General features: G+C 46.2%; 1 long non-coding RNA gene across 8 annotated transcripts in view; it reads left to right on the top strand.

Moving 5' to 3' along the window:
* The window catches only part of LOC309643390, a 2,123,356-nt gene that overhangs the window by 1,711,169 nt on the left and 391,564 nt on the right, over positions 1 to 20,623 (top strand). The window lies entirely within an intron of this gene.

The raw sequence follows: 20,623 nt of genomic DNA, 5'->3' as shown, positions 1-20,623 counted from the left end.
CCAGCAGCAGGAGTCTTCTTTTCAGTGCTTGATGCTTCACGAAATAGACTCTGCCCATTGGCAGCAAATACCAGAGAGCCAGGAGACAGAGCTGGTTGCAGACCTTTCCTCTTCCAGCCTTTGGTTGCAATTGTTTTGCCCATGATTTGCTAGCTCTAGTTCCTTGGGCCACACAGGTATCCTGCCATCCAGCTCTTTTTATATGTGAGAGACATTCTGAACACTGTCCCTCTTTCTTTGCACAGAAGTATATACAGTGTGGCAGTTACCGTAATCTCCTCCCCCTTGCAAACAGCCCCTCTAGAATCTCGGACCTCTAGGACTCTCTGTCTTGCATGCTTGGGTGCAAGGCCAAGCACAATGAAGAGGAGAATAATTAGAGAAAGAGGAGGACATTGGTGGAGAACTGGGAGCAGGTAAGGTGAAAGGGCACCGGAGAAAAGAGATGCATGTAGGTTTTTTGGTTTCTGTGGGAAACAAGTTGACACACTTGGGCCTCATTTTGTATTAACAGAACAGAGAGTTGTAGATATAAGTAGCTAGATCGTGCAGCAACTGCCATGAAGTCTGTACACTGAAGAGAACAGTCTCACATCTAGTTTTCATTTTGTTTTATGTCATATTACCTTATTTATAGCATTCACTGGTATGTTTGTAGAACGCAGATGTTTTCAAATGCTCTGGTTTTGTCTACATGGTTATTTCCTTGTCCTATTTGTAAGGAATCCAACATTGTAAGACATATTGCATGTTTTTCTCTTGACGATTGTTTACCTTGAAGCGTCATGAGCTAACTTGAGCTGTTGGATTTTGTGGAGAAACTTTAAAAAGGGTCTGTGAAAAAGGCATTGTGGTGAGTCGCATTATGCACCCGAGCGTAAGGAGCAGATATCTGCCACCAGCCCAGCTTGGCCTGGATTGCCTCTGTGTTAGTTCCCCTGGTTAGTGCTTTTCTCCCTAACCACTCTTGTGACTGTGATAATGTGAGTTAAGGGCTGAGTTGCTAGTGATTTATGTGTGAGGTAGGCTGGTTTGAGGGAGGAAATCTATGGACCTAGTCATTTTCCTTGGTGGTAAGCTTTCAGGGGTGCAAAGATCGATCTTCCTGGGGACTTTTCTGGTACCAGGAAGATATCGCATAGATGGGACCTCCAAAGACACACATTTAATTTTTAGGCCTGTTGTTCCTATTATGGGATGTGAGTTTCTTCACTGATGGGGATGCTGCTTATCTGAGAAGAAACTGTGAAAGGTGGTGTAGTATAGAGGTGTGGCTTAAGCTTTTAAGTTTTCTTCAAGGTTTTTCCCCTAAGCTTCATACTTCAGACGGCCTACTTACATGAGACTAGTATGTGATGTCAGGCTAACAACTTCCTAAATACCTGCAAGCCAGATCAGTGTCTCTTTTCTCTATATTCCCATGGAAATCAAGGGTCCCGCCGAATTTTCCATCGAAACAGTTGATTTGTGCTGTCTCTAGGAATTCTACAGGGCGTACCGTTGCTTCCTAACCGGTGTCATTTGGGAGATCGATCCCCCTCTGTACGTTCAAATGATTAATTTTGAGACTCTGCTCATGTGTGCAGTAAACCCTTTAATTCCCTAAGACCTTCCTTTCCTCCATCTCATACCCCATGAAGCCCGCTTCAGTTTATCTCCTGAATTTCTTTGGAATCTGTCAGCTCTCCCTCAACATCCTAATACTGAACTTGCCTGTCTGTTGCGATTAGGTCCTAACTAGTGTCCATATATCTTGTTTCCCTCCAATCCATTCTTCACACAAGAAAGCTTCAAAGCAAGTTGGAACATTGCTCATAAACATCGCTCACAAACATTGTTTTGAGAATAGAAAACACACTGGTGGCCTTTAAGACTCTGCGTGCTCTAGAATCCTCTCTGCTTCTCTAGCCCCATCTTGTGCCACGTTTGCCCTCACTTTCTATGCTTCAGATACACTGAATTAACCTTAGTTCTCACTCATCTGACAGAAGTCAGTTGAGAAATTATTTTTCACTGTGATTCCTAGCATTAAGGAATTTGATGATCAGGTTTTGTATGAGGACTAAAGCTAAACTGGGAAGTGGAAGAATTGCGTTTCAACTGTTTCAGTCAACACGCATGTATTAATGATACCTAAGTATTGAACACCGGGCTAGGTTTCATGAGGGATACAGAAGTTCTGGCCATCTCTGGTTTTGGGTATCCCTTATTTGTTGAGACCTTTGCGTTGTTTGGTTGCCTTTTGTCTGTTTTCCAGATGGGAAAACAGGAACAAGGGAAGTATAGGTTATTACTAGGTGGGGTTGAACAAGTGGAGCAGCAAACTGCAAAGCAGAAAGAAGAGGGACGTACTATAGAGGGATGTGATTTCCATTTTCAAGGCGCCTGCGTCCTGTGCAGGGAGACAGCCTAACATAAAATGTGCCTAACAAAAGATCTATTGACTTCTTACTAAAAATCTCCAGTTCATATAACCCAGGGGTTTATACCTTCTCCTTTAAAAGTTCTATTCCTGGGACTTCCCTGGTGGTCCAGTGGTGAAGACTCTGCGCTTCCAATGCAGCAGGCGTGGGTTCAATCCCTGGTTGGGGAGCTAAGATCCCACATGCTGCGCAGCCAAAGAAATTTTTTTCAAAAGTTATACTCCTGTGTTGTTGAATTTAGTGGTTTAGATTTTGTTTGAATGTTAAGAAGATTTCAGTTTATTTACCAGGAACAAACAAAACATAATGTAAAAATAGTTTCCCAGAAACGATTTCCATCGTTCTCTTCTTCCCTTTCTCCCGCAGACTGACTGGTGTTTCATCTTGACAAGTTCTCTGAAGTTCTCTGTCATTCCATAGGAAAGCGGTCTGGCTTGGAGGTTGCAATCCCAGGGAATTTTTCATCAGCGGGGAAGTCTCCATCACTACAGAGGAATCAAGGTTGAAGTCAGTCCCGGGTAAGTGAGATGCTCCCCCTAAACACCAACACAGCAGTCGTGTACCTTTCAAGGGGTTCAGGGGCAAGATGGGCAAGGCATTTCTACTAACTCTTCTTAAGGATCATGGACAGTGTGCCCTATGCTACGAGGTAAGCGGTGACTGTTGTAATTCTTACTGGTGATCATTTCATGTCACTGATCCTTGGCTCTCTTTGTATCTCATAGGACTGTTGTTAAGTCCAATACAAAATGAGTCTTCTTTTTAAAAAACTGAAATGTTTTACAAAGCCTAGCATTCTCATAGAGAGTCCTTTGAATTCTCCCCACTTTCCCGAGAGGCTAAGAACACTTCACACCATGAACTAGGAGAGGGGGTAGAGCCCTTTCTGATGAAATATAGAAACAAAGACAGAGTCTTAGCCTGCTTGCTCTCTGGACAGGATCTCGGACCACAAGGTCTTAAATCCTGGTATAAATGACGGAAGTGAGGACAGTTCAACTGGCACTCTCATAACAAGAGTTCTGAAACACCTTCCAAAGAGACTGTAGCAGTAGACGAGGGAAGGGAGTGCTACAGTGTGGTAGTACAGGGGGAATGCTCGGCTACAGCAGTGAAAAATGTGGTACCTATTGGTGTGCTCTCGGGGTTCTTGTACATGTAGCATAGATGACCTTTACAGTGTCCCTCCCACCTTCCCACCTGCATTAGGTGTTCTGTTTTTTTGTTTGTTTGTTTGTTTTTAATTTACGTTTATTGATTGATTGATTGATTGAACTTATTTATTCTACGTATTTATTTTTTTGGCTGCACTGGGTCCTCATTGGTGTGCACGGGCTTTCTCTAGTTGCGGCTAGCGGGGTCTACTCTTGGTTGCGGTGTGCGGGCTTCTCATCGCGGTGGCCTCTCTTGTTGCGGAGCATGGGCTGTAGGCGCGTGGGCTTCGGTAGTTGCGGCTCACGGGCTCTGGAATGCAGGCTCAGTCGTTGTGGCACATGCGCTTAGTTGCTGCACGGCATGTGGGATCTTCGCAGACCGGGGCTCGAAGCCGTGTCCCCTGCATTGGCAGGCGCCACCAGGGAAGCCCTAGCTGTTCTTATATAGAGTCTAAAAACAGAGAGCACTGAGAGAAGGTAGTGGTTATTAAAGGCTCAGGATCTAAATTCTACCTGTCTCTACACCCCTTCCCAGCTGTCGATTTGACCCCGTTTGTGAATGCCGACCTCATTCTTCAACTTTCTCTGCCGTTTGTATACTCACCTTGAAAACTTGTTTCTGTGATGCGTTGAGCAGACACAGGGTGGCAGATTGCAGAGGTGGAAGCTGGTGGTCGGATATTTGCGGGCTGAATCTCCTTCAGTCCCATTCCCATTTCTGGTTGCGCAGAGGCCCTACTTCCTGTGTATGACGCGGAGCCATAGGATTGCGGGCAGGAGCCAAGTTCTCCATACAGTGAAGACCCCAGTGTGCCTTGGTTATAGTAATATACCTGGCTTCCTTCCTGGTAGGGAAGTGACAGGCGGCTATGCCCCTGATTTGTTCGTGGGCCTCCTGATACAGCAGTTCCCTTGGCTCTGGCCCTGTCGTCAGCTGCCCCTAGGAGGACTCTGAGCCCTAGCCACTTCTCTGGTAGATTTGCCTATTCCCCCACTATAATCACACCTGAATAAGGCAACTCAAACCTTTCAGAGATGTGTCGTGAACCTCTTGTTTTCTGAAATACCTATCTGGTGGTTGTGAGACTTAAGGCCAACCTCCCCGAGAGACTTTGTTTCTATTTCTCCTAGTAAACCTAGACTCATCTCCTGTCACCTTCAACTCTACTCCAATTGTGTTCTTTCAACCCAGACCCCTGACCCTGCTTTTTACTTCTGCCATTTCATCCTCACTCCTGCTTCCTTTCCTAAATCCATACGTCTCTTTTGGCCTTCCTAGCCCTGGGCCAAGTTCCTTCCTCTTTCCTCAGTTTTTACCCCTTTCCTTCATTCTCCCATCCAACTTTCAGGCCTTCCTTTCTCACGCCCCAGTTAGCAGCATCTCAAAATTCGAAAGGTTTATTACTCATCTATTAATTCTATTCCATTTACTTATTCGGTTCTATACCTATCTTACCTATGTATGGAAGAACCGCTGGTAGCCAAGGTGGCAGCAAGAATCCTAGCAGCTGTCACCTGACGTATCCGTAGTAGTCAGCAATTTCCATTTCTTTGTCCCTCTGGGTGAAAAATTGCAGCTTCCCCGAAGAGGTGTATCTGGCAGCATTCTCCCGTTGTTGTTGAGCCCGCCTCTTCATGGCCTCTCGCTCTGGCCTCTGCTCTTGTTCGATGGGCTTTGACATGACTGGCTCAGGCACGTTGGGTTCCCTCCATGGAACTCGTTGCTTGCTGAAGTCTTGGAGTAGAAGTTGGGTTTGGAGCTTGGGTGGGGACTGGCGCTTAGTCACAGCAGGGGGAACAGGCTCGCGCTGGAGAGAAGCGCCAGATGAAGTTTTGTAGGGTGCAGGCCTAGGAGCAGCAGGCTGAGGGACACGAGGCTGGGTATGGTTGGTCCAAGCCGGTTGGGTTGGGTTGGCCACAGTTGGCTGAGCTGGTTTGGCGGGACCTGGCAAAGAGGCAGGAGCTGGCTGGGATGAATTGACTGCAGCAGGTTGAGCTGAGTCAGTAGAACCAGGCTGGGCACGGTAAGCCACAGCAGGCCGATGTGAGGCCAGAGACTGTGGCCTCCGAGGAGCGGGTCGAGCTTGAGGCTTGTCCCAGGCAGAAAAAGGCAGAGGTATCAACTTGACCTTCCCAGGAGGAGGCCGCTCACACTGGGATGGAGATGGACACTCTGTTTCAGCACTGCTGTCTGGTTTCTGGGCTTGGACTTGCGTTTTCTCAGGCCTCTTACCCTCACGTGGGGTATGCCGCCGTGGCTGGATCGCTGGGGGTGGCTGGGGGTCTTTGGGGTTGCTTGAATTTCCCAAGAGCCGACAGGAAGAGAGCCCAGTTTTCGTCTCATTCTTCTTCCCCAGCGCATGAAGAACCTTCACAGACTCCAGCATGCGCACGCCAAGGGAGGTTCGAGGCTTTTGAAAGCTCTCTTGGCGAAGCTCAGTTTGGTGTTCCTTTCGCTTCGTGTTGGGGATTGCTGGCTTGTCTTCTGCCTTGACTTTGTTCCCTGACTGCTTGTTCTCTTCAGCCTTGTTTCTTCCTCTGGTCCTTTTGGTCTTTTCCTGCCCATGGCTCTCAGTTTTGCTGATCTTTCCGGATGCAGCTTTCTGAGGTTTGCCTTGAGAGTGCTTGGCCGTGTTCGCAGGAGCCCTGTCACTGACTGCAGCAGTGCATATAACCGCTTCTCCCCCTAACAGGCACTCTGGATCCTTTGGCTGGATTTTGGCCTTGGGAGCACCACCGATAGGCTCAGCGGCTTTCTGTTTGTTCTTCCTGGGTTGATCAGAGGGAACCTTTACGACACTTGGCTTTTCCTGCACCTGATTCACCTTAATGGCTCTGGTGTCTTCAGCTTTGATCACGTTGGGACCTTGGGATCGATCAAGATCTTTCCAAGAATTAAAGAGCTGGGGAAGGTGAATATCCTCCGCCAGTGTAGTAATGTCTGCAAGACCACTGCTAGGTTCAGTCCCATTTTCAAGTGTCCCTAGGTCCTGACGACTCAGGCTGTTCTCTCCCAGATCAGCATTTTCAGAACCAGGCTGCTCCTCTTGGCTGAGGGGATCGGTGCAGGCCAGCGGCTGGGGAATATCAGGGATTCCCAAAGGGAGTAGTGGAGGATCTTGGTTTTCTATTGGGATCTGGTAGGCCTCCAGAGGCTTTGACAGCTTGGTTTTGATATCCTCCACGTTCTTACTCTCTGTTTGTCCCTGGCTTGGAGCTGGAGGCAGGGCCAGGAGACGCCTGGCACTCTGGACTGGAGCTGTCACTGAAATGTCCCCAAGTTCAGATGGTGGGTTACTCTCAAGTATGTGACTGTTTCTGCTACTGCAGGACTTGGGGAGTTCTTGAGTTTGTGTCACACAAAACGTCTGGCTTGGAGGTTGCAATCCCAGGGAATTTTTCATCACCAGGGAAGGCTCCATCACTACAAAGGGATCAAGGGAGAAGTCAGTCCCTGGTAAATGAGATGCTCCCCCTAAACACCAACACAGCAGTCATGTACCTTTCAAGGGGTTCAGGGGCAAGATGGGCAAGGCATTTCTACTAACTCTTCTTAAGGATCATGGACAGTGCCCTATGCTACGAGGTAAGCGGTGACTGTTGTAATGCTTAACTGGTGATCATTTCATGTCACTGATCCTTGGCTCTCTTTGTATCTCATAGGACTGTTGTAAGTCCAATACAAAATGAGTCTTCTTTTTAAACAACTGAAATGTTTTACAAAGCCTAGCATTCTCATATAGAGTCCTTTCAATTCTCCCCACTTTCCCGAGAGGCTAAGAACACTTCACACCATGAACTAGGAGAGGGGGTAGAGCCCTTTCTGATGAAATACAGAAACAAAGACAGAGTCTTAGCCTGCTTGCTCTCTGGACAGGATCTCGGACCACAAGGTCTTAAATCCTGGTATAAATGACGGAAGTGAGGACACTTCAACTGGCACTCTCATAACAAGAGTTCTGAGACACCTTCCAAAGAGACTGTAGCAGTAGACGAGGGAAGGGAGTGCTACAGTGTGGTAGTACAGGGGGAATGCTCGGCTACAGCAGTGAAAAATGTGGTACCTATTGGTGTGCTCTCGGGGTTCTTGTACATGTAGCATAGATGACCTTTACAGTGTCCCTGCCACCTTCCCACCTGCATTAGGTGTTCTTTTTGTTTTTTTGTTTTTTTTAATTTACGTTTATTTATTGATTGATTGTTTGAACTTATTTATTCTACGTATTTATTTTTTTGGCTGCACAGGGTCTTCATTGCTGTGCACGGGCTTTCTCTAGTTGCGGCTAGCGGGGTCTACTCTTGGTTGCGGTGTGCGGGCTTCTCTTGTTGCGGAGCATGCGCTCTAGGCGCGTGGGCTTCGGTAGTTGCGGCTCACGGGCTCTAGAATGCAGGCTCAGTCGTTGTGGCACATGGGCTTAGTTGCTCCACGGCATGTGGGATCTTCCCAGACCAGGGCTCGAACCCGTGTCCCCCGCATTGCATTGGCAGGCGGATTCTTAACCACGGCGCCACCAGGGAAGCCCTAGGTGTTCTTATATAGAGTCTAAAAACAGAGGGCACTGAGCGAAGGTAGTGGTTACTGAAGGCTCAGGATCTAAATTCTACCTGTCTCTACACCCCTTCCCAGCTGTCGATTTGACCCCATTTGTGAATGCCGACCTCATTCTTCAACTTTCTCTGCCGTTTGTATACTCACCTTGAAAACTTGTTTCTGTGATGCGTTGAGCAGACACAGGGTGGCAGATTGCAGAGGTGGAAGCTGGTGGTCGGATATTTGTGGGCTGAATCTCCTTCAGTCCCATTCCCATTTCTGGTTGCGCAGAGGCCCTACTTCCTGTGTATGACGCGGAGCCATAGGATTGCGGGCAGGAGCCAAGTTCTCCATACAGTGAAGACCCCAGTGTGCCTTGGTTATAGTAATATACCTGGCTTCCTTCCTGGTAGGGAAGTGACAGGCGGCTATGCCCCTGATTTGGAATCTGAGATGGTGCTCCCTGAGCAAGCCTGGCAGAAAGTGATGGATATAGAGGGACCATGTTATTGGCGTCTGAAGTTTTATCATACTGGGCTGCCATAAACATGGAGGAAGCAGCTGGGTGCCGGTCAGTGAGTGCCAGAGTAAAGTCTCCGAGTGAAGAGGAATTCTTTTCAGTGCTTCCTGTGATGTCCCACTCAAGAACACCTGGATAGGAAGGAGCTGAAGTGGAGATCTGGCTGTGGTCAGTAACTCCAGATAACATAGTCGTGCTGGAATGTTGGTAAAGGTAGGCACTACCCATGAGTGTCTGGAAAGAGGTACCGGTAGCCGATGCCGAACTGACGGCAGGGGCAGAGACTCTGGAGAAGTTGCAGACACTTCGTGTTAGGGAAGTTGCATTGCTCACCACAGGAAGAGAATGCTGCAGAGAATTTAGAGTTCCAAGTAGAGATGGATTTTGGAAATTTTCTGTAAGAACAAGAGGGTCATGAAAAACTCAGGGAGGTTGAGAAATTCTCACTACGTTTGAGGAACAGCATTATCTTAAGGTTCTTGCTCTCAGGACACCTCTACTATCGACCCTTCCTGAGAAACCCAAAATCAGACAGTTAATGATGGCTGTAAGGACTGAGCAGTTTTCCACTCTTCTGTATTAACTGCCTGTGCTCCCATCTTGGGCACAGATGGGCAGAAGAGCCAAGTGGTATGGTTCAGACATTGTTCTCTAGGCTGGAAGCAACCTTCTCCCTGCCCTGTCTTTCCCTTCAGCCTGCACTCGTATTGACTTCTATGCTATTTCCTAGACTGGAAGCATTTTAGAACTAGGAGGCCCTTAGAGAACTTTCTCTTTTTTCAGTCTCATTTCACGAGTAAGGAAACTGAGGCTCAGAGAGGTCGGGTTGACTTGTTCAGGTTCTCTCATTATGTTAGTGTCATTACCAGGTTTCAGAACCTAAGTATCCTGACTTCCTTGCCAGGACTCCACTCTGAGCATGATAGTGCCAGAAAGCAGGAGAAATAGAACTTATAATATAAGCATTTTTTTTGTCCATTAGAAAACAGTACGGCCATTACCATTGTCATCTTCAGTGTCTCCCTTTGCTTGTGCAGTTCCCACGCTATTACCTAGAGTTGACGTATAGCTCAGTCCAACTGGTGAACTGAAAGAGTCATGTTTGCCCTCTTCAAGCCTGGTTTCTCATCCTACCTCAAAATGATTACCCGAAAGTGGATTTCTTAAGTGCTTTTGGAAAGAGAAAAGTTATCTGATTACTTCAGATTACTCATCTATAAAGTGGTTATAACACCACCACCAATAATAATAGCAGTAATAATTAATAGATGAATAAGCTGATCTATTGCGTATGATTTATATGGAGGAAGATACAATAAGTTCTAGAAAGACAAAGAAAAATCATGAAAAACATGTTACGTAACGAAAAAGAAATCCATAGATATTAATGAAAACTGGGGTATGTGGGCAAGTATCAAAGCCTAATGAATTTACTAACAAATGACATTCTGTACCATACATGCAATATTATGAAAGTGAATTTTGCCCACTCTATTTTAGTGAATACTATTAACCAAAAAACACGATGGAGGTGATAGAGGTGAATGAATTCCTAGCCAATGCATACAGACAGAGACGATAAATCAGTAAAAAATGCACAACAAGCAACAGAATGCAACAAATGTGAATGTATAGGTAGCCACAACATATATAGACAAGTATTTCAATGAAAACCGGTACAAAGCAGACAGCAAAATAGTAAGTGTAAAAGAGTTTCATTATTGTGCTCATTCATATTTTTACCCAGCAAGTAACAGGTATTAAGCCTAGGAGAAATATATCTTTCCATGAATATAACTCATATAATAAGCAGAAAGGAAGCTTAAAAAGTATCAAGAAGGTTTTTGTATTTATCCTAGAACTTAGAATCATCTTCCACATCCAAGAAGATGACATCCCAAGACCTCAAAAAACCATCATCCCTAGAATCCAATTAAAAAAGATTTTCAAATGTAAGAAAATCCAAAGGACTCCACAACATTGTTTTAGATAAACGTGGATGTTTGTGTTTTCTTTTTTTCTTTTGCCGCGCCGCGTGGCCCTGGCTGTGAAAGCACCGAGTCCTAAGCGCTGGACCGCCAGGGAATTCCCTAAATGGGGAATTAGAGATGTGGGGGCTTGACTTTTTCTTTTTCTTCTCCGGTAGCTAAGATCTACAAGCGAACGATGGCTGTTGATCAATGTGCTCTCTGTGTTAGGAAGGAAATAACTGTAAAAATTGAAAAGCAACCTTGCCTTAGAAGCTACATATCACACAAAGGAAATAGTCCTTCTGATTCAATGTAGAAGATATCATTTAAAATGTTTAATTGGTCAAATGTCTACCTAGTTTAAAAATTAGAAAGAATAGAACACTGAAAAGCAGCCCCCTAGATAACCACTTTGGTTTCTGGTTTCTAGGAAGCATCATTTCTAAAACATACTTCTAAAATGTTTCTATTCCAAACTGTCAAGTGCCAGCTGTATTCAGAGAGGCAATAAAAGAAAGAAAACGGAGTATGACTTTTCTGATAGGCTGCCCTTCCTGGTGATCCCCTGTTCTGGCCTTACTTTCCTTCTTAGTCTGTTAATGTAAGGATTTGCTACCATCAGCTTTGTTTTGCCCTGCTCTGAGCAGATTTCCCTCTGTGCTGTTTCTGCTTTAATTTAAAATCTTTGGCTCCCATCAACATTCCATGGCAAACTGCCTCTTTCTTGAGAGCTCCTCTATGCTTTCCCTCTTCATTCTTATATTTTTTTCCCATCTCTTGGTTCCTGTTGGCCTGTGCTAATGAAAACAATCCTAAACTTGCTTACGTTTGACTCTGTGCCTCCCTATATAGCCCAGTACTCTCCATCCTCTCTCCCTATTCTCTCTTTTCAACTAGTCGAAATACTAGTGGAGGGAGACCATTGGAGATGAAACATCTTGGTATATATCGCTAGTTTTCTGTGTCACCTGGCTTTTCTATGTTTCTGTTGAAACACTCTTTTGAGAAGTCTCTGATTTCATTTTCTACATGGGTACCCTTTAAGGCTCAATATTGGAAAAGAAGGGGATCAGAGTGATCAACCCAATGTGGTATCCTAACGTAACAGATAAGGAAAGCAGCAGGCTTTGTGAGGCAGTCAGTGATTTGTCCAAAGTCACACAGACAGTAAACGTCAAAGTCAAAACTGAAATTAGGTCTCCAGACTTGTAGTTCAATACTTTCCCTCATTACTCCACGCTATTTTGAATCTCCTCCTCAATTTAGGGGCACAAGAAATCGAACGCAAAACTTTCCAAAGTTTCTTTTCTTACCTGACATGGTCAGAGAAGAGGAGACATCAACTGCAGGTACAAGGGATGAGGAGACAACACTAGAGGATGTCTGAGTGGCTGCAGCTGAACGGCGCACGTGTCCAGTACAAAGGTCACTGGTTACTGGTCCAAACGGCTCCACGGAAACCCCAAGACCTCTACCAAGTGGTAGTAGGTTTGGTAGGAGAGTGATGTCACAAAGCAGGCAGTTGAAAGGTATGAGCTAGCCAATAGGGAGGTCCGATCCCCAACAGGAGGGCGGGCTTGGGTGAAGAGAGCGTAGGAGAGCTAAAACAACCCCTCAATTTCTGAGCTCTGGGGAGGAAATCCTAGAAGACAGATTTACCTCCCCCAGGCTCTTCCATTAGGGAAATCATTGCAACATTTCTTACAGACGTTCATTAATATAATTAACTAACAGTTACTTATATTCTACAGAGTATTCTATTTTATGTATCATATACTTAGAGCTATATAGATCTTATTTAACTAGTATCCTTAGGAAGGAAAGAGCCATGTAGTTTGAACTATTACAGTTGTAACTTGGTTAAAGAGCAGGGTGAAGTTTGTTGAGTGTACCCTGTGGAGAATGTTGTGGTCCAAGGCTCTTCTCTTTTAGTTTCTTCTCCTTGACTCCTACCTTCCTTGGGCTGGGCTAGGCTGGGGGCCAGGTTGGACTTGCGACTTAACATTTCTCTTCCGCTTTCTTTTTTTTTTTTTTTTTTCTTCCATTATGGGCATTGCTTCTAGGACAAGCCTTGATCTTGCATTGGATGTTCCTTCCTGTCAACTTCCAGCAGCAGGAGTCTTCTTTTCAGTGCTTGATGCTTCACGAAATAGACTCTGCCCATTGGCAGCAAATACCAGAGAGCCAGGAGACAGAGCTGGTTGCAGACCTTTCCTCTTCCAGCCTTTGGTTGCAATTGTTTTGCCCATGATTTGCTAGCTCTAGTTCCTTGGGCCACACAGGTATCCTGCCATCCAGCTCTTTTTATATGTGAGAGACATTCTGAACACTGTCCCTCTTTCTTTGCACAGAAGTATATACAGTGTGGCAGTTACCGTAATCTCCTCCCCCTTGCAAACAGCCCCTCTAGAATCTCGGACCTCTAGGACTCTCTGTCTTGCATGCTTGGGTGCAAGGCCAAGCACAATGAAGAGGAGAATAATTAGAGAAAGAGGAGGACATTGGTGGAGAACTGGGAGCAGGTAAGGTGAAAGGGCACCGGAGAAAAGAGATGCATGTAGGTTTTTTGGTTTCTGTGGGAAACAAGTTGACACACTTGGGCCTCATTTTGTATTAACAGAACAGAGAGTTGTAGATATAAGTAGCTAGATCGTGCAGCAACTGCCATGAAGTCTGTACACTGAAGAGAACAGTCTCACATCTAGTTTTCATTTTGTTTTATGTCATATTACCTTATTTATAGCATTCACTGGTATGTTTGTAGAACGCAGATGTTTTCAAATGCTCTGGTTTTGTCTACATGGTTATTTCCTTGTCCTATTTGTAAGGAATCCAACATTGTAAGACATATTGCATGTTTTTCTCTTGACGATTGTTTACCTTGAAGCGTCATGAGCTAACTTGAGCTGTTGGATTTTGTGGAGAAACTTTAAAAAGGGTCTGTGAAAAAGGCATTGTGGTGAGTCGCATTATGCACCCGAGCGTAAGGAGCAGATATCTGCCACCAGCCCAGCTTGGCCTGGATTGCCTCTGTGTTAGTTCCCCTGGTTAGTGCTTTTCTCCCTAACCACTCTTGTGACTGTGATAATGTGAGTTAAGGGCTGAGTTGCTAGTGATTTATGTGTGAGGTAGGCTGGTTTGAGGGAGGAAATCTATGGACCTAGTCATTTTCCTTGGTGGTAAGCTTTCAGGGGTGCAAAGATCGATCTTCCTGGGGACTTTTCTGGTACCAGGAAGATATCGCATAGATGGGACCTCCAAAGACACACATTTAATTTTTAGGCCTGTTGTTCCTATTATGGGATGTGAGTTTCTTCACTGATGGGGATGCTGCTTATCTGAGAAGAAACTGTGAAAGGTGGTGTAGTATAGAGGTGTGGCTTAAGCTTTTAAGTTTTCTTCAAGGTTTTTCCCCTAAGCTTCATACTTCAGACGGCCTACTTACATGAGACTAGTATGTGATGTCAGGCTAACAACTTCCTAAATACCTGCAAGCCAGATCAGTGTCTCTTTTCTCTATATTCCCATGGAAATCAAGGGTCCCGCCGAATTTTCCATCGAAACAGTTGATTTGTGCTGTCTCTAGGAATTCTACAGGGCGTACCGTTGCTTCCTAACCGGTGTCATTTGGGAGATCCACCTCTGTACGTTCAAATGATTAATTTTGAGACTCTGCTCATGTGTGCAGTAAACCCTTTAATTCCCTAAGACCTTCCTTTCCTCCATCTCATACCCCATGAAGCCCGCTTCAGTTTATCTCCTGAATTTCTTTGGAATCTGTCAGCTCTCCCTCAACATCCTAATACTGAACTTGCCTGTCTGTTGCGATTAGGTCCTAACTAGTGTCCATATATCTTGTTTCCCTCCAATCCATTCTTCACACAAGAAAGCTTCAAAGCAAGTTGGAACATTGCTCATAAACATCGCTCACAAACATTGTTTTGAGAATAGAAAACACACTGGTGGCCTTTAAGACTCTGCGTGCTCTAGAATCCTCTCTGCTTCTCTAGCCCCATCTTGTGCCACGTTTGCCCTCACTTTCTATGCTTCAGATACACTGAATTAACCTTAGTTCTCACTCATCTGACAGAAGTCAGTTGAGAAATTATTTTTCACTGTGATTCCTAGCATTAAGGAATTTGATGATCAGGTTTTGTATGAGGACTAAAGCTAAACTGGGAAGTGGAAGAATTGCGTTTCAACTGTTTCAGTCAACACGCATGTATTAATGATACCTAAGTATTGAACACCGGGCTAGGTTTCATGAGGGATACAGAAGTTCTGGCCATCTCTGGTTTTGGGTATCCCTTATTTGTTGAGACCTTTGCGTTGTTTGGTTGCCTTTTGTCTGTTTTCCAGATGGGAAAACAGGAACAAGGGAAGTATAGGTTATTACTAGGTGGGGTTGAACAAGTGGAGCAGCAAACTGCAAAGCAGAAAGAAGAGGGACGTACTATAGAGGGATGTGATTTCCATTTTCAAGGCGCCTGCGTCCTGTGCAGGGAGACAGCCTAACATAAAATGTGCCTAACAAAAGATCTATTGACTTCTTACTAAAAATCTCCAGTTCATATAACCCAGGGGTTTATACCTTCTCCTTTAAAAGTTCTATTCCTGGGACTTCCCTGGTGGTCCAGTGGTGAAGACTCTGCGCTTCCAATGCAGCAGGCGTGGGTTCAATCCCTGGTTGGGGAGCTAAGATCCCACATGCTGCGCAGCCAAAGAAATTTTTTTCAAAAGTTATACTCCTGTGTTGTTGAATTTAGTGGTTTAGATTTTGTTTGAATGTTAAGAAGATTTCAGTTTATTTACCAGGAACAAACAAAACATAATGTAAAAATAGTTTCCCAGAAACGATTTCCATCGTTCTCTTCTTCCCTTTCTCCCGCAGACTGACTGGTGTTTCATCTTGACAAGTTCTCTGAAGTTCTCTGTCATTCCATAGGAAAGCGGTCTGGCTTGGAGGTTGCAATCCCAGGGAATTTTTCATCAGCGGGGAAGTCTCCATCACTACAGAGGAATCAAGGTTGAAGTCAGTCCCGGGTAAGTGAGATGCTCCCCCTAAACACCAACACAGCAGTCGTGTACCTTTCAAGGGGTTCAGGGGCAAGATGGGCAAGGCATTTCTACTAACTCTTCTTAAGGATCATGGACAGTGCCCTATGCTACGAGGTAAGCGGTGACTGTTGTAATTCTTACTGGTGATCATTTCATGTCACTGATCCTTGGCTCTCTTTGTATCTCATAGGACTGTTGTAAGTCCAATACAAAATGAGTCTTCTTTTTAAAAAACTGAAATGTTTTACAAAGCCTAGCATTCTCATAGAGAGTCCTTTGAATTCTCCCCACTTTCCCGAGAGGCTAAGAACACTTCACACCATGAACTAGGAGAGGGGGTAGAGCCCTTTCTGATGAAATATAGAAACAAAGACAGAGTCTTAGCCTGCTTGCTCTCTGGACAGGATCTCGGACCACAAGGTCTTAAATCCTGGTATAAATGACGGAAGTGAGGACAGTTCAACTGGCACTCTCATAACAAGAGTTCTGAAACACCTTCCAAAGAGACTGTAGCAGTAGACGAGGGAAGGGAGTGCTACAGTGTGGTAGTACAGGGGGAATGCTCGGCTACAGCAGTGAAAAATGTGGTACCTATTGGTGTGCTCTTGGGGTTCTTGTACATGTAGCATAGATGACCTTTACAGTGTCCCTCCCACCTTCCCACCTGCATTAGGTGTTCTGTTTTTTTGTTTTTTTTTTTTTTTTAATTTACGTTTATTGATTGATTGATTGATTGAACTTATTTATTCTACGTATTTATTTTTTTGGCTGCACTGGGTCCTCATTGGTGTGCACGGGCTTTCTCTAGTTGCGGCTAGCGGGGTCTACTCTTGGTTGCGGTGTGCGGGCTTCTCATCGCGGTGGCCTCTCTTGTTGCGGAGCATGGGCTGTAGGCGCGTGGGCTTCGGTAGTTGCGGCTCACGGGCTCTGGAATGCAGGCTCAGTCGTTGTGGCACATGCGCTTAGTTGCTGCACGGCATGTGGGATCTTCGCAGACCGGGGCTGGAAGCCGTGTCCCCTGCATTGGCAGGCGCCACCAGGGAAGCCCTAGCTGTTCTTATATAGAGTCTAAAAACAGAGAGCACTGAGAGAAGGTAGTGGTTATTAAAGGCTCAGAATCTAAATTCTACCTGTCTCTACACCCCTTCCCAGCTGTCGATTTGACCCCGTTTGTGAATGCCGACCTCATTCTTCAACTTTCTCTGCCGTTTGTATACTCACCTTGAAAACTTGTTTCTGTGATGCGTTGAGCAGACACAGGGTGGCAGATTGCAGAGGTGGAAGCTGGTGGTCGGATATTTGCGGGCTGAATCTCCTTCAGTCCCATTCCCATTTCTGGTTGCGCAGAGGCCCTACTTCCTGTGTATGACGCGGAGCCATAGGATTGCGGGCAGGAGCCAAGTTCTCCATACAGTGAAGACCCCAGTGTGCCTTGGTTATAGTAATATACCTGGCTTCCTTCCTGGTAGGGAAGTGACAGGCGGCTATGCCCCTGATTTGTTCGTGGGCCTCCTGATACAGCAGTTCCCTTGGCTCTGGCCCTGTCGTCAGCTGCCCCTAGGAGGACTCTGAGCCCTAGCCACTTCTCTGGTAGATTTGCCTATTCCCCCACTATAATCACACCTGAATAAGGCAACTCAAACCTTTCAGAGATGTGTCGTGAACCTCTTGTTTTCTGAAATACCTATCTGGTGGTTGTGAGACTTAAGGCCAACCTCCCCGAGAGACTTTGTTTCTATTTCTCCTAGTAAACCTAGACTCATCTCCTGTCACCTTCAACTCTACTCCAATTGTGTTCTTTCAACCCAGACCCCTGACCCTGCTTTTTACTTCTGCCATTTCATCCTCACTCCTGCTTCCTTTCCTAAATCCATACGTCTCTTTTGGCCTTCCTAGCCCTGGGCCAAGTTCCTTCCTCTTTCCTCAGTTTTTACCCCTTTCCTTCATTCTCCCATCCAACTTTCAGTCCTTCCTTTCTCACGCCCCAGTTAGCAGCATCTCAAAATTCGAAAGGTTTATTACTCATCTATTAATTCTATTCCATTTACTTATTCGGTTCTATACCTATCTTACCTATGTATGGAAGAACCGCTGGTAGCCAAGGTGGCAGCAAGAATCCTAGCAGCTGTCACCTGACGTATCCGTAGTAGTCAGCAATTTCCATTTCTTTGTCCCTCTGGGTGAAAAATTGCAGCTTCCCCGAAGAGGTGTATCTGGCAGCATTCTCCCGTTGTTGTTGAGCCCGCCTCTTCATGGCCTCTCGCTCTGGCCTCTGCTCTTGTTCGATGGGCTTTGACATGACTGGCTCAGGCACGTTGGGTTCCCTCCATGGAACTCGTTGCTTGCTGAAGTCTTGGAGTAGAAGTTGGGTTTGGAGCTTGGGTGGGGACTGGCGCTTAGTCACAGCAGGGGGAACAGGCTCGCGCTGGAGAGAAGCGCCAGATGAAGTTTTGTAGGGTGCAGGCCTAGGAGCAGCAGGCTGAGGGACACGAGGCTGGGTATGGTTGGTCCAAGCCGGTTGGGTTGGGTTGGCCACAGTTGGCTGAGCTGGTTTGGCGGGACCTGGCAAAGAGGCAGGAGCTGGCTGGGATGAATTGACTGCAGCAGGTTGAGCTGAGTCAGTAGAACCAGGCTGGGCACGGTAAGCCACAGCAGGCCGATGTGAGGCCAGAGACTGTGGCCTCCGAGGAGCGGGTCGAGCTTGAGGCTTGTCCCAGGCAGAAAAAGGCAGAGGTATCAACTTGACCTTCCCAGGAGGAGGCCGCTCACACTGGGATGGAGATGGACACTCTGTTTCAGCACTGCTGTCTGGTTTCTGGGCTTGGACTTGCGTTTTCTCAGGCCTCTTACCCTCACGTGGGGTATGCCGCCGTGGCTGGATCGCTGGGGGTGGCTGGGGGTCTTTGGGGTTGCTTGAATTTCCCAAGAGCCGACAGGAAGAGAGCCCAGTTTTCGTCTCATTCTTCTTCCCCAGCGCATGAAGAACCTTCACAGACTCCAGCATGCGCACGCCAAGGGAGGTTCGAGGCTTTTGAAAGCTCTCTTGGCGAAGCTCAGTTTGGTGTTCCTTTCGCTTCGTGTTGGGGATTGCTGGCTTGTCTTCTGCCTTGACTTTGTTCCCTGACTGCTTGTTCTCTTCAGCCTTGTTTCTTCCTCTGGTCCTTTTGGTCTTTTCCTGCCCATGGCTCTCAGTTTTGCTGATCTTTCCGGATGCAGCTTTCTGAGGTTTGCCTTGAGAGTGCTTGGCCGTGTTCGCAGGAGCCCTGTCACTGACTGCAGCAGTGCATATAACCGCTTCTCCCCCTAACAGGCACTCTGGATCCTTTGGCTGGATTTTGGCCTTGGGAGCACCACCGATAGGCTCAGAGGCTTTCTGTTTGTTCTTCCTGGGTTGATCAGAGGGAACCTTTACGACACTTGGCTTTTCCTGCACCTGATTCACCTTAATGGCTCTGGTGTCTTCAGCTTTGATCACGTTGGGACCTTGGGATCGATCAAGATCTTTCCAAGAATTAAAGAGCTGGGGAAGGTGAATATCCTCCGCCAGTGTAGTAATGTCTGCAAGACCACTGCTAGGTTCAGTCCCATTTTCAAGTGTCCCTAGGTCCTGACGACTCAGGCTGTTCTCTCCCAGATCAGCATTTTCAGAACCAGGCTGCTCCTCTTGGCTGAGGGGATCGGTGCAGGCCAGCGGCTGGGGAATATCAGGGATTCCCAAAGGGAGTAGTGGAGGATCTTGGTTTTCTATTGGGATCTGGTAGGCCTCCAGAGGCTTTGACAGCTTGGTTTTGATATCCTCCACGTTCTTACTCTCTGTTTGTCCCTGGCTTGGAGCTGGAGGCAGGGCCAGGAGACGCCTGGCACTCTGGACTGGAGCTGTCACTGAAATGTCCCCAAGTTCAGATGGTGGGTTACTCTCAAGTATGTGACTGTTTCTGCTACTGCAGGACTTGGGGAGTTCTTGAGTTTGTGTCACACAAAACGTCTGGCTTGGAGGTTGCAATCCCAGGGAATTTTTCATCACCAGGGAAGTCTCCATCACTACAAAGGGATCAAGGGAGAAGTCAGTCCCTGGTAAATGAGATGCTCCCCCTAAACACCAACACAGCAGTCATGTACCTTTCAAGGGGTTCAGGAGCAAGATGGGCAAGGCATTTCTACTAACTCTTCTTAAGGATCATGGACAGTGCCCTATGCTACGAGGTAAGCGGTGACTGTTGTAATGCTTAACTGGTGATCATTTCATGTCACTGATCCTTGGCTCTCTTTGTATCTCATAGGACTGTTGTAAGTCCAATACAAAATGAGTCTTCTTTTTAAACAACTGAAATGTTTTACAAAGCCTAGCATTCTCATATAGAGTCCTTTCAATTCTCCCCACTTTCCCGAGAGGCTAAGAACACTTCACACCATGAACTAGGAGAGGGGGTAGAGCCCTTTCTGATGAAATACAGAAACAAAGACAGAGTCTTAGCCTGCTTGCTCTCTGGACAGGATCTCGGACCACAAGGTCTTAAATCCTGGTATAAATGACGGAAGTGAGGACACTTCAACTGGCACTCTCATAACAAGAGTTCTGAGACACCTTCCAAAGAGACTGTAGCAGTAGACGAGGGAAGGGAGTGCTACAGTGTGGTAGTACAGGGGGAATGCTCGGCTACAGCAGTGAAAAATGTGGTACCTATTGGTGTGCTCTCGGGGTTCTTGTACATGTAGCATAGATGACCTTTACAGTGTCCCTGCCACCTTCCCACCTGCATTAGGTGTTCTTTTTGTTTTTTTGTTTTTTTGTTTTTTTTTAATTTACGTTTATTTATTGATTGATTGTTTGAACTTATTTATTCTACGTATTTATTTTTTTGGCTGCACAGGGTCTTCATTGCTGTGCACGGGCTTTCTCTAGTTGCGGCTAGCGGGGTCTACTCTTGGTTGCGCTGTGCGGGCTTCTCTTGTTGCGGAGCATGCGC

This window comes from Balaenoptera physalus, assembly GCF_965194825.1.
Source record: "Balaenoptera physalus genome assembly, chromosome: 15".
Taxonomy (NCBI): domain Eukaryota; kingdom Metazoa; phylum Chordata; class Mammalia; order Artiodactyla; family Balaenopteridae; genus Balaenoptera; species Balaenoptera physalus.
The sequence above is the reverse complement of the archived record's forward strand: the minus strand, read 5'-3'. Positions and strand labels throughout refer to the sequence as shown.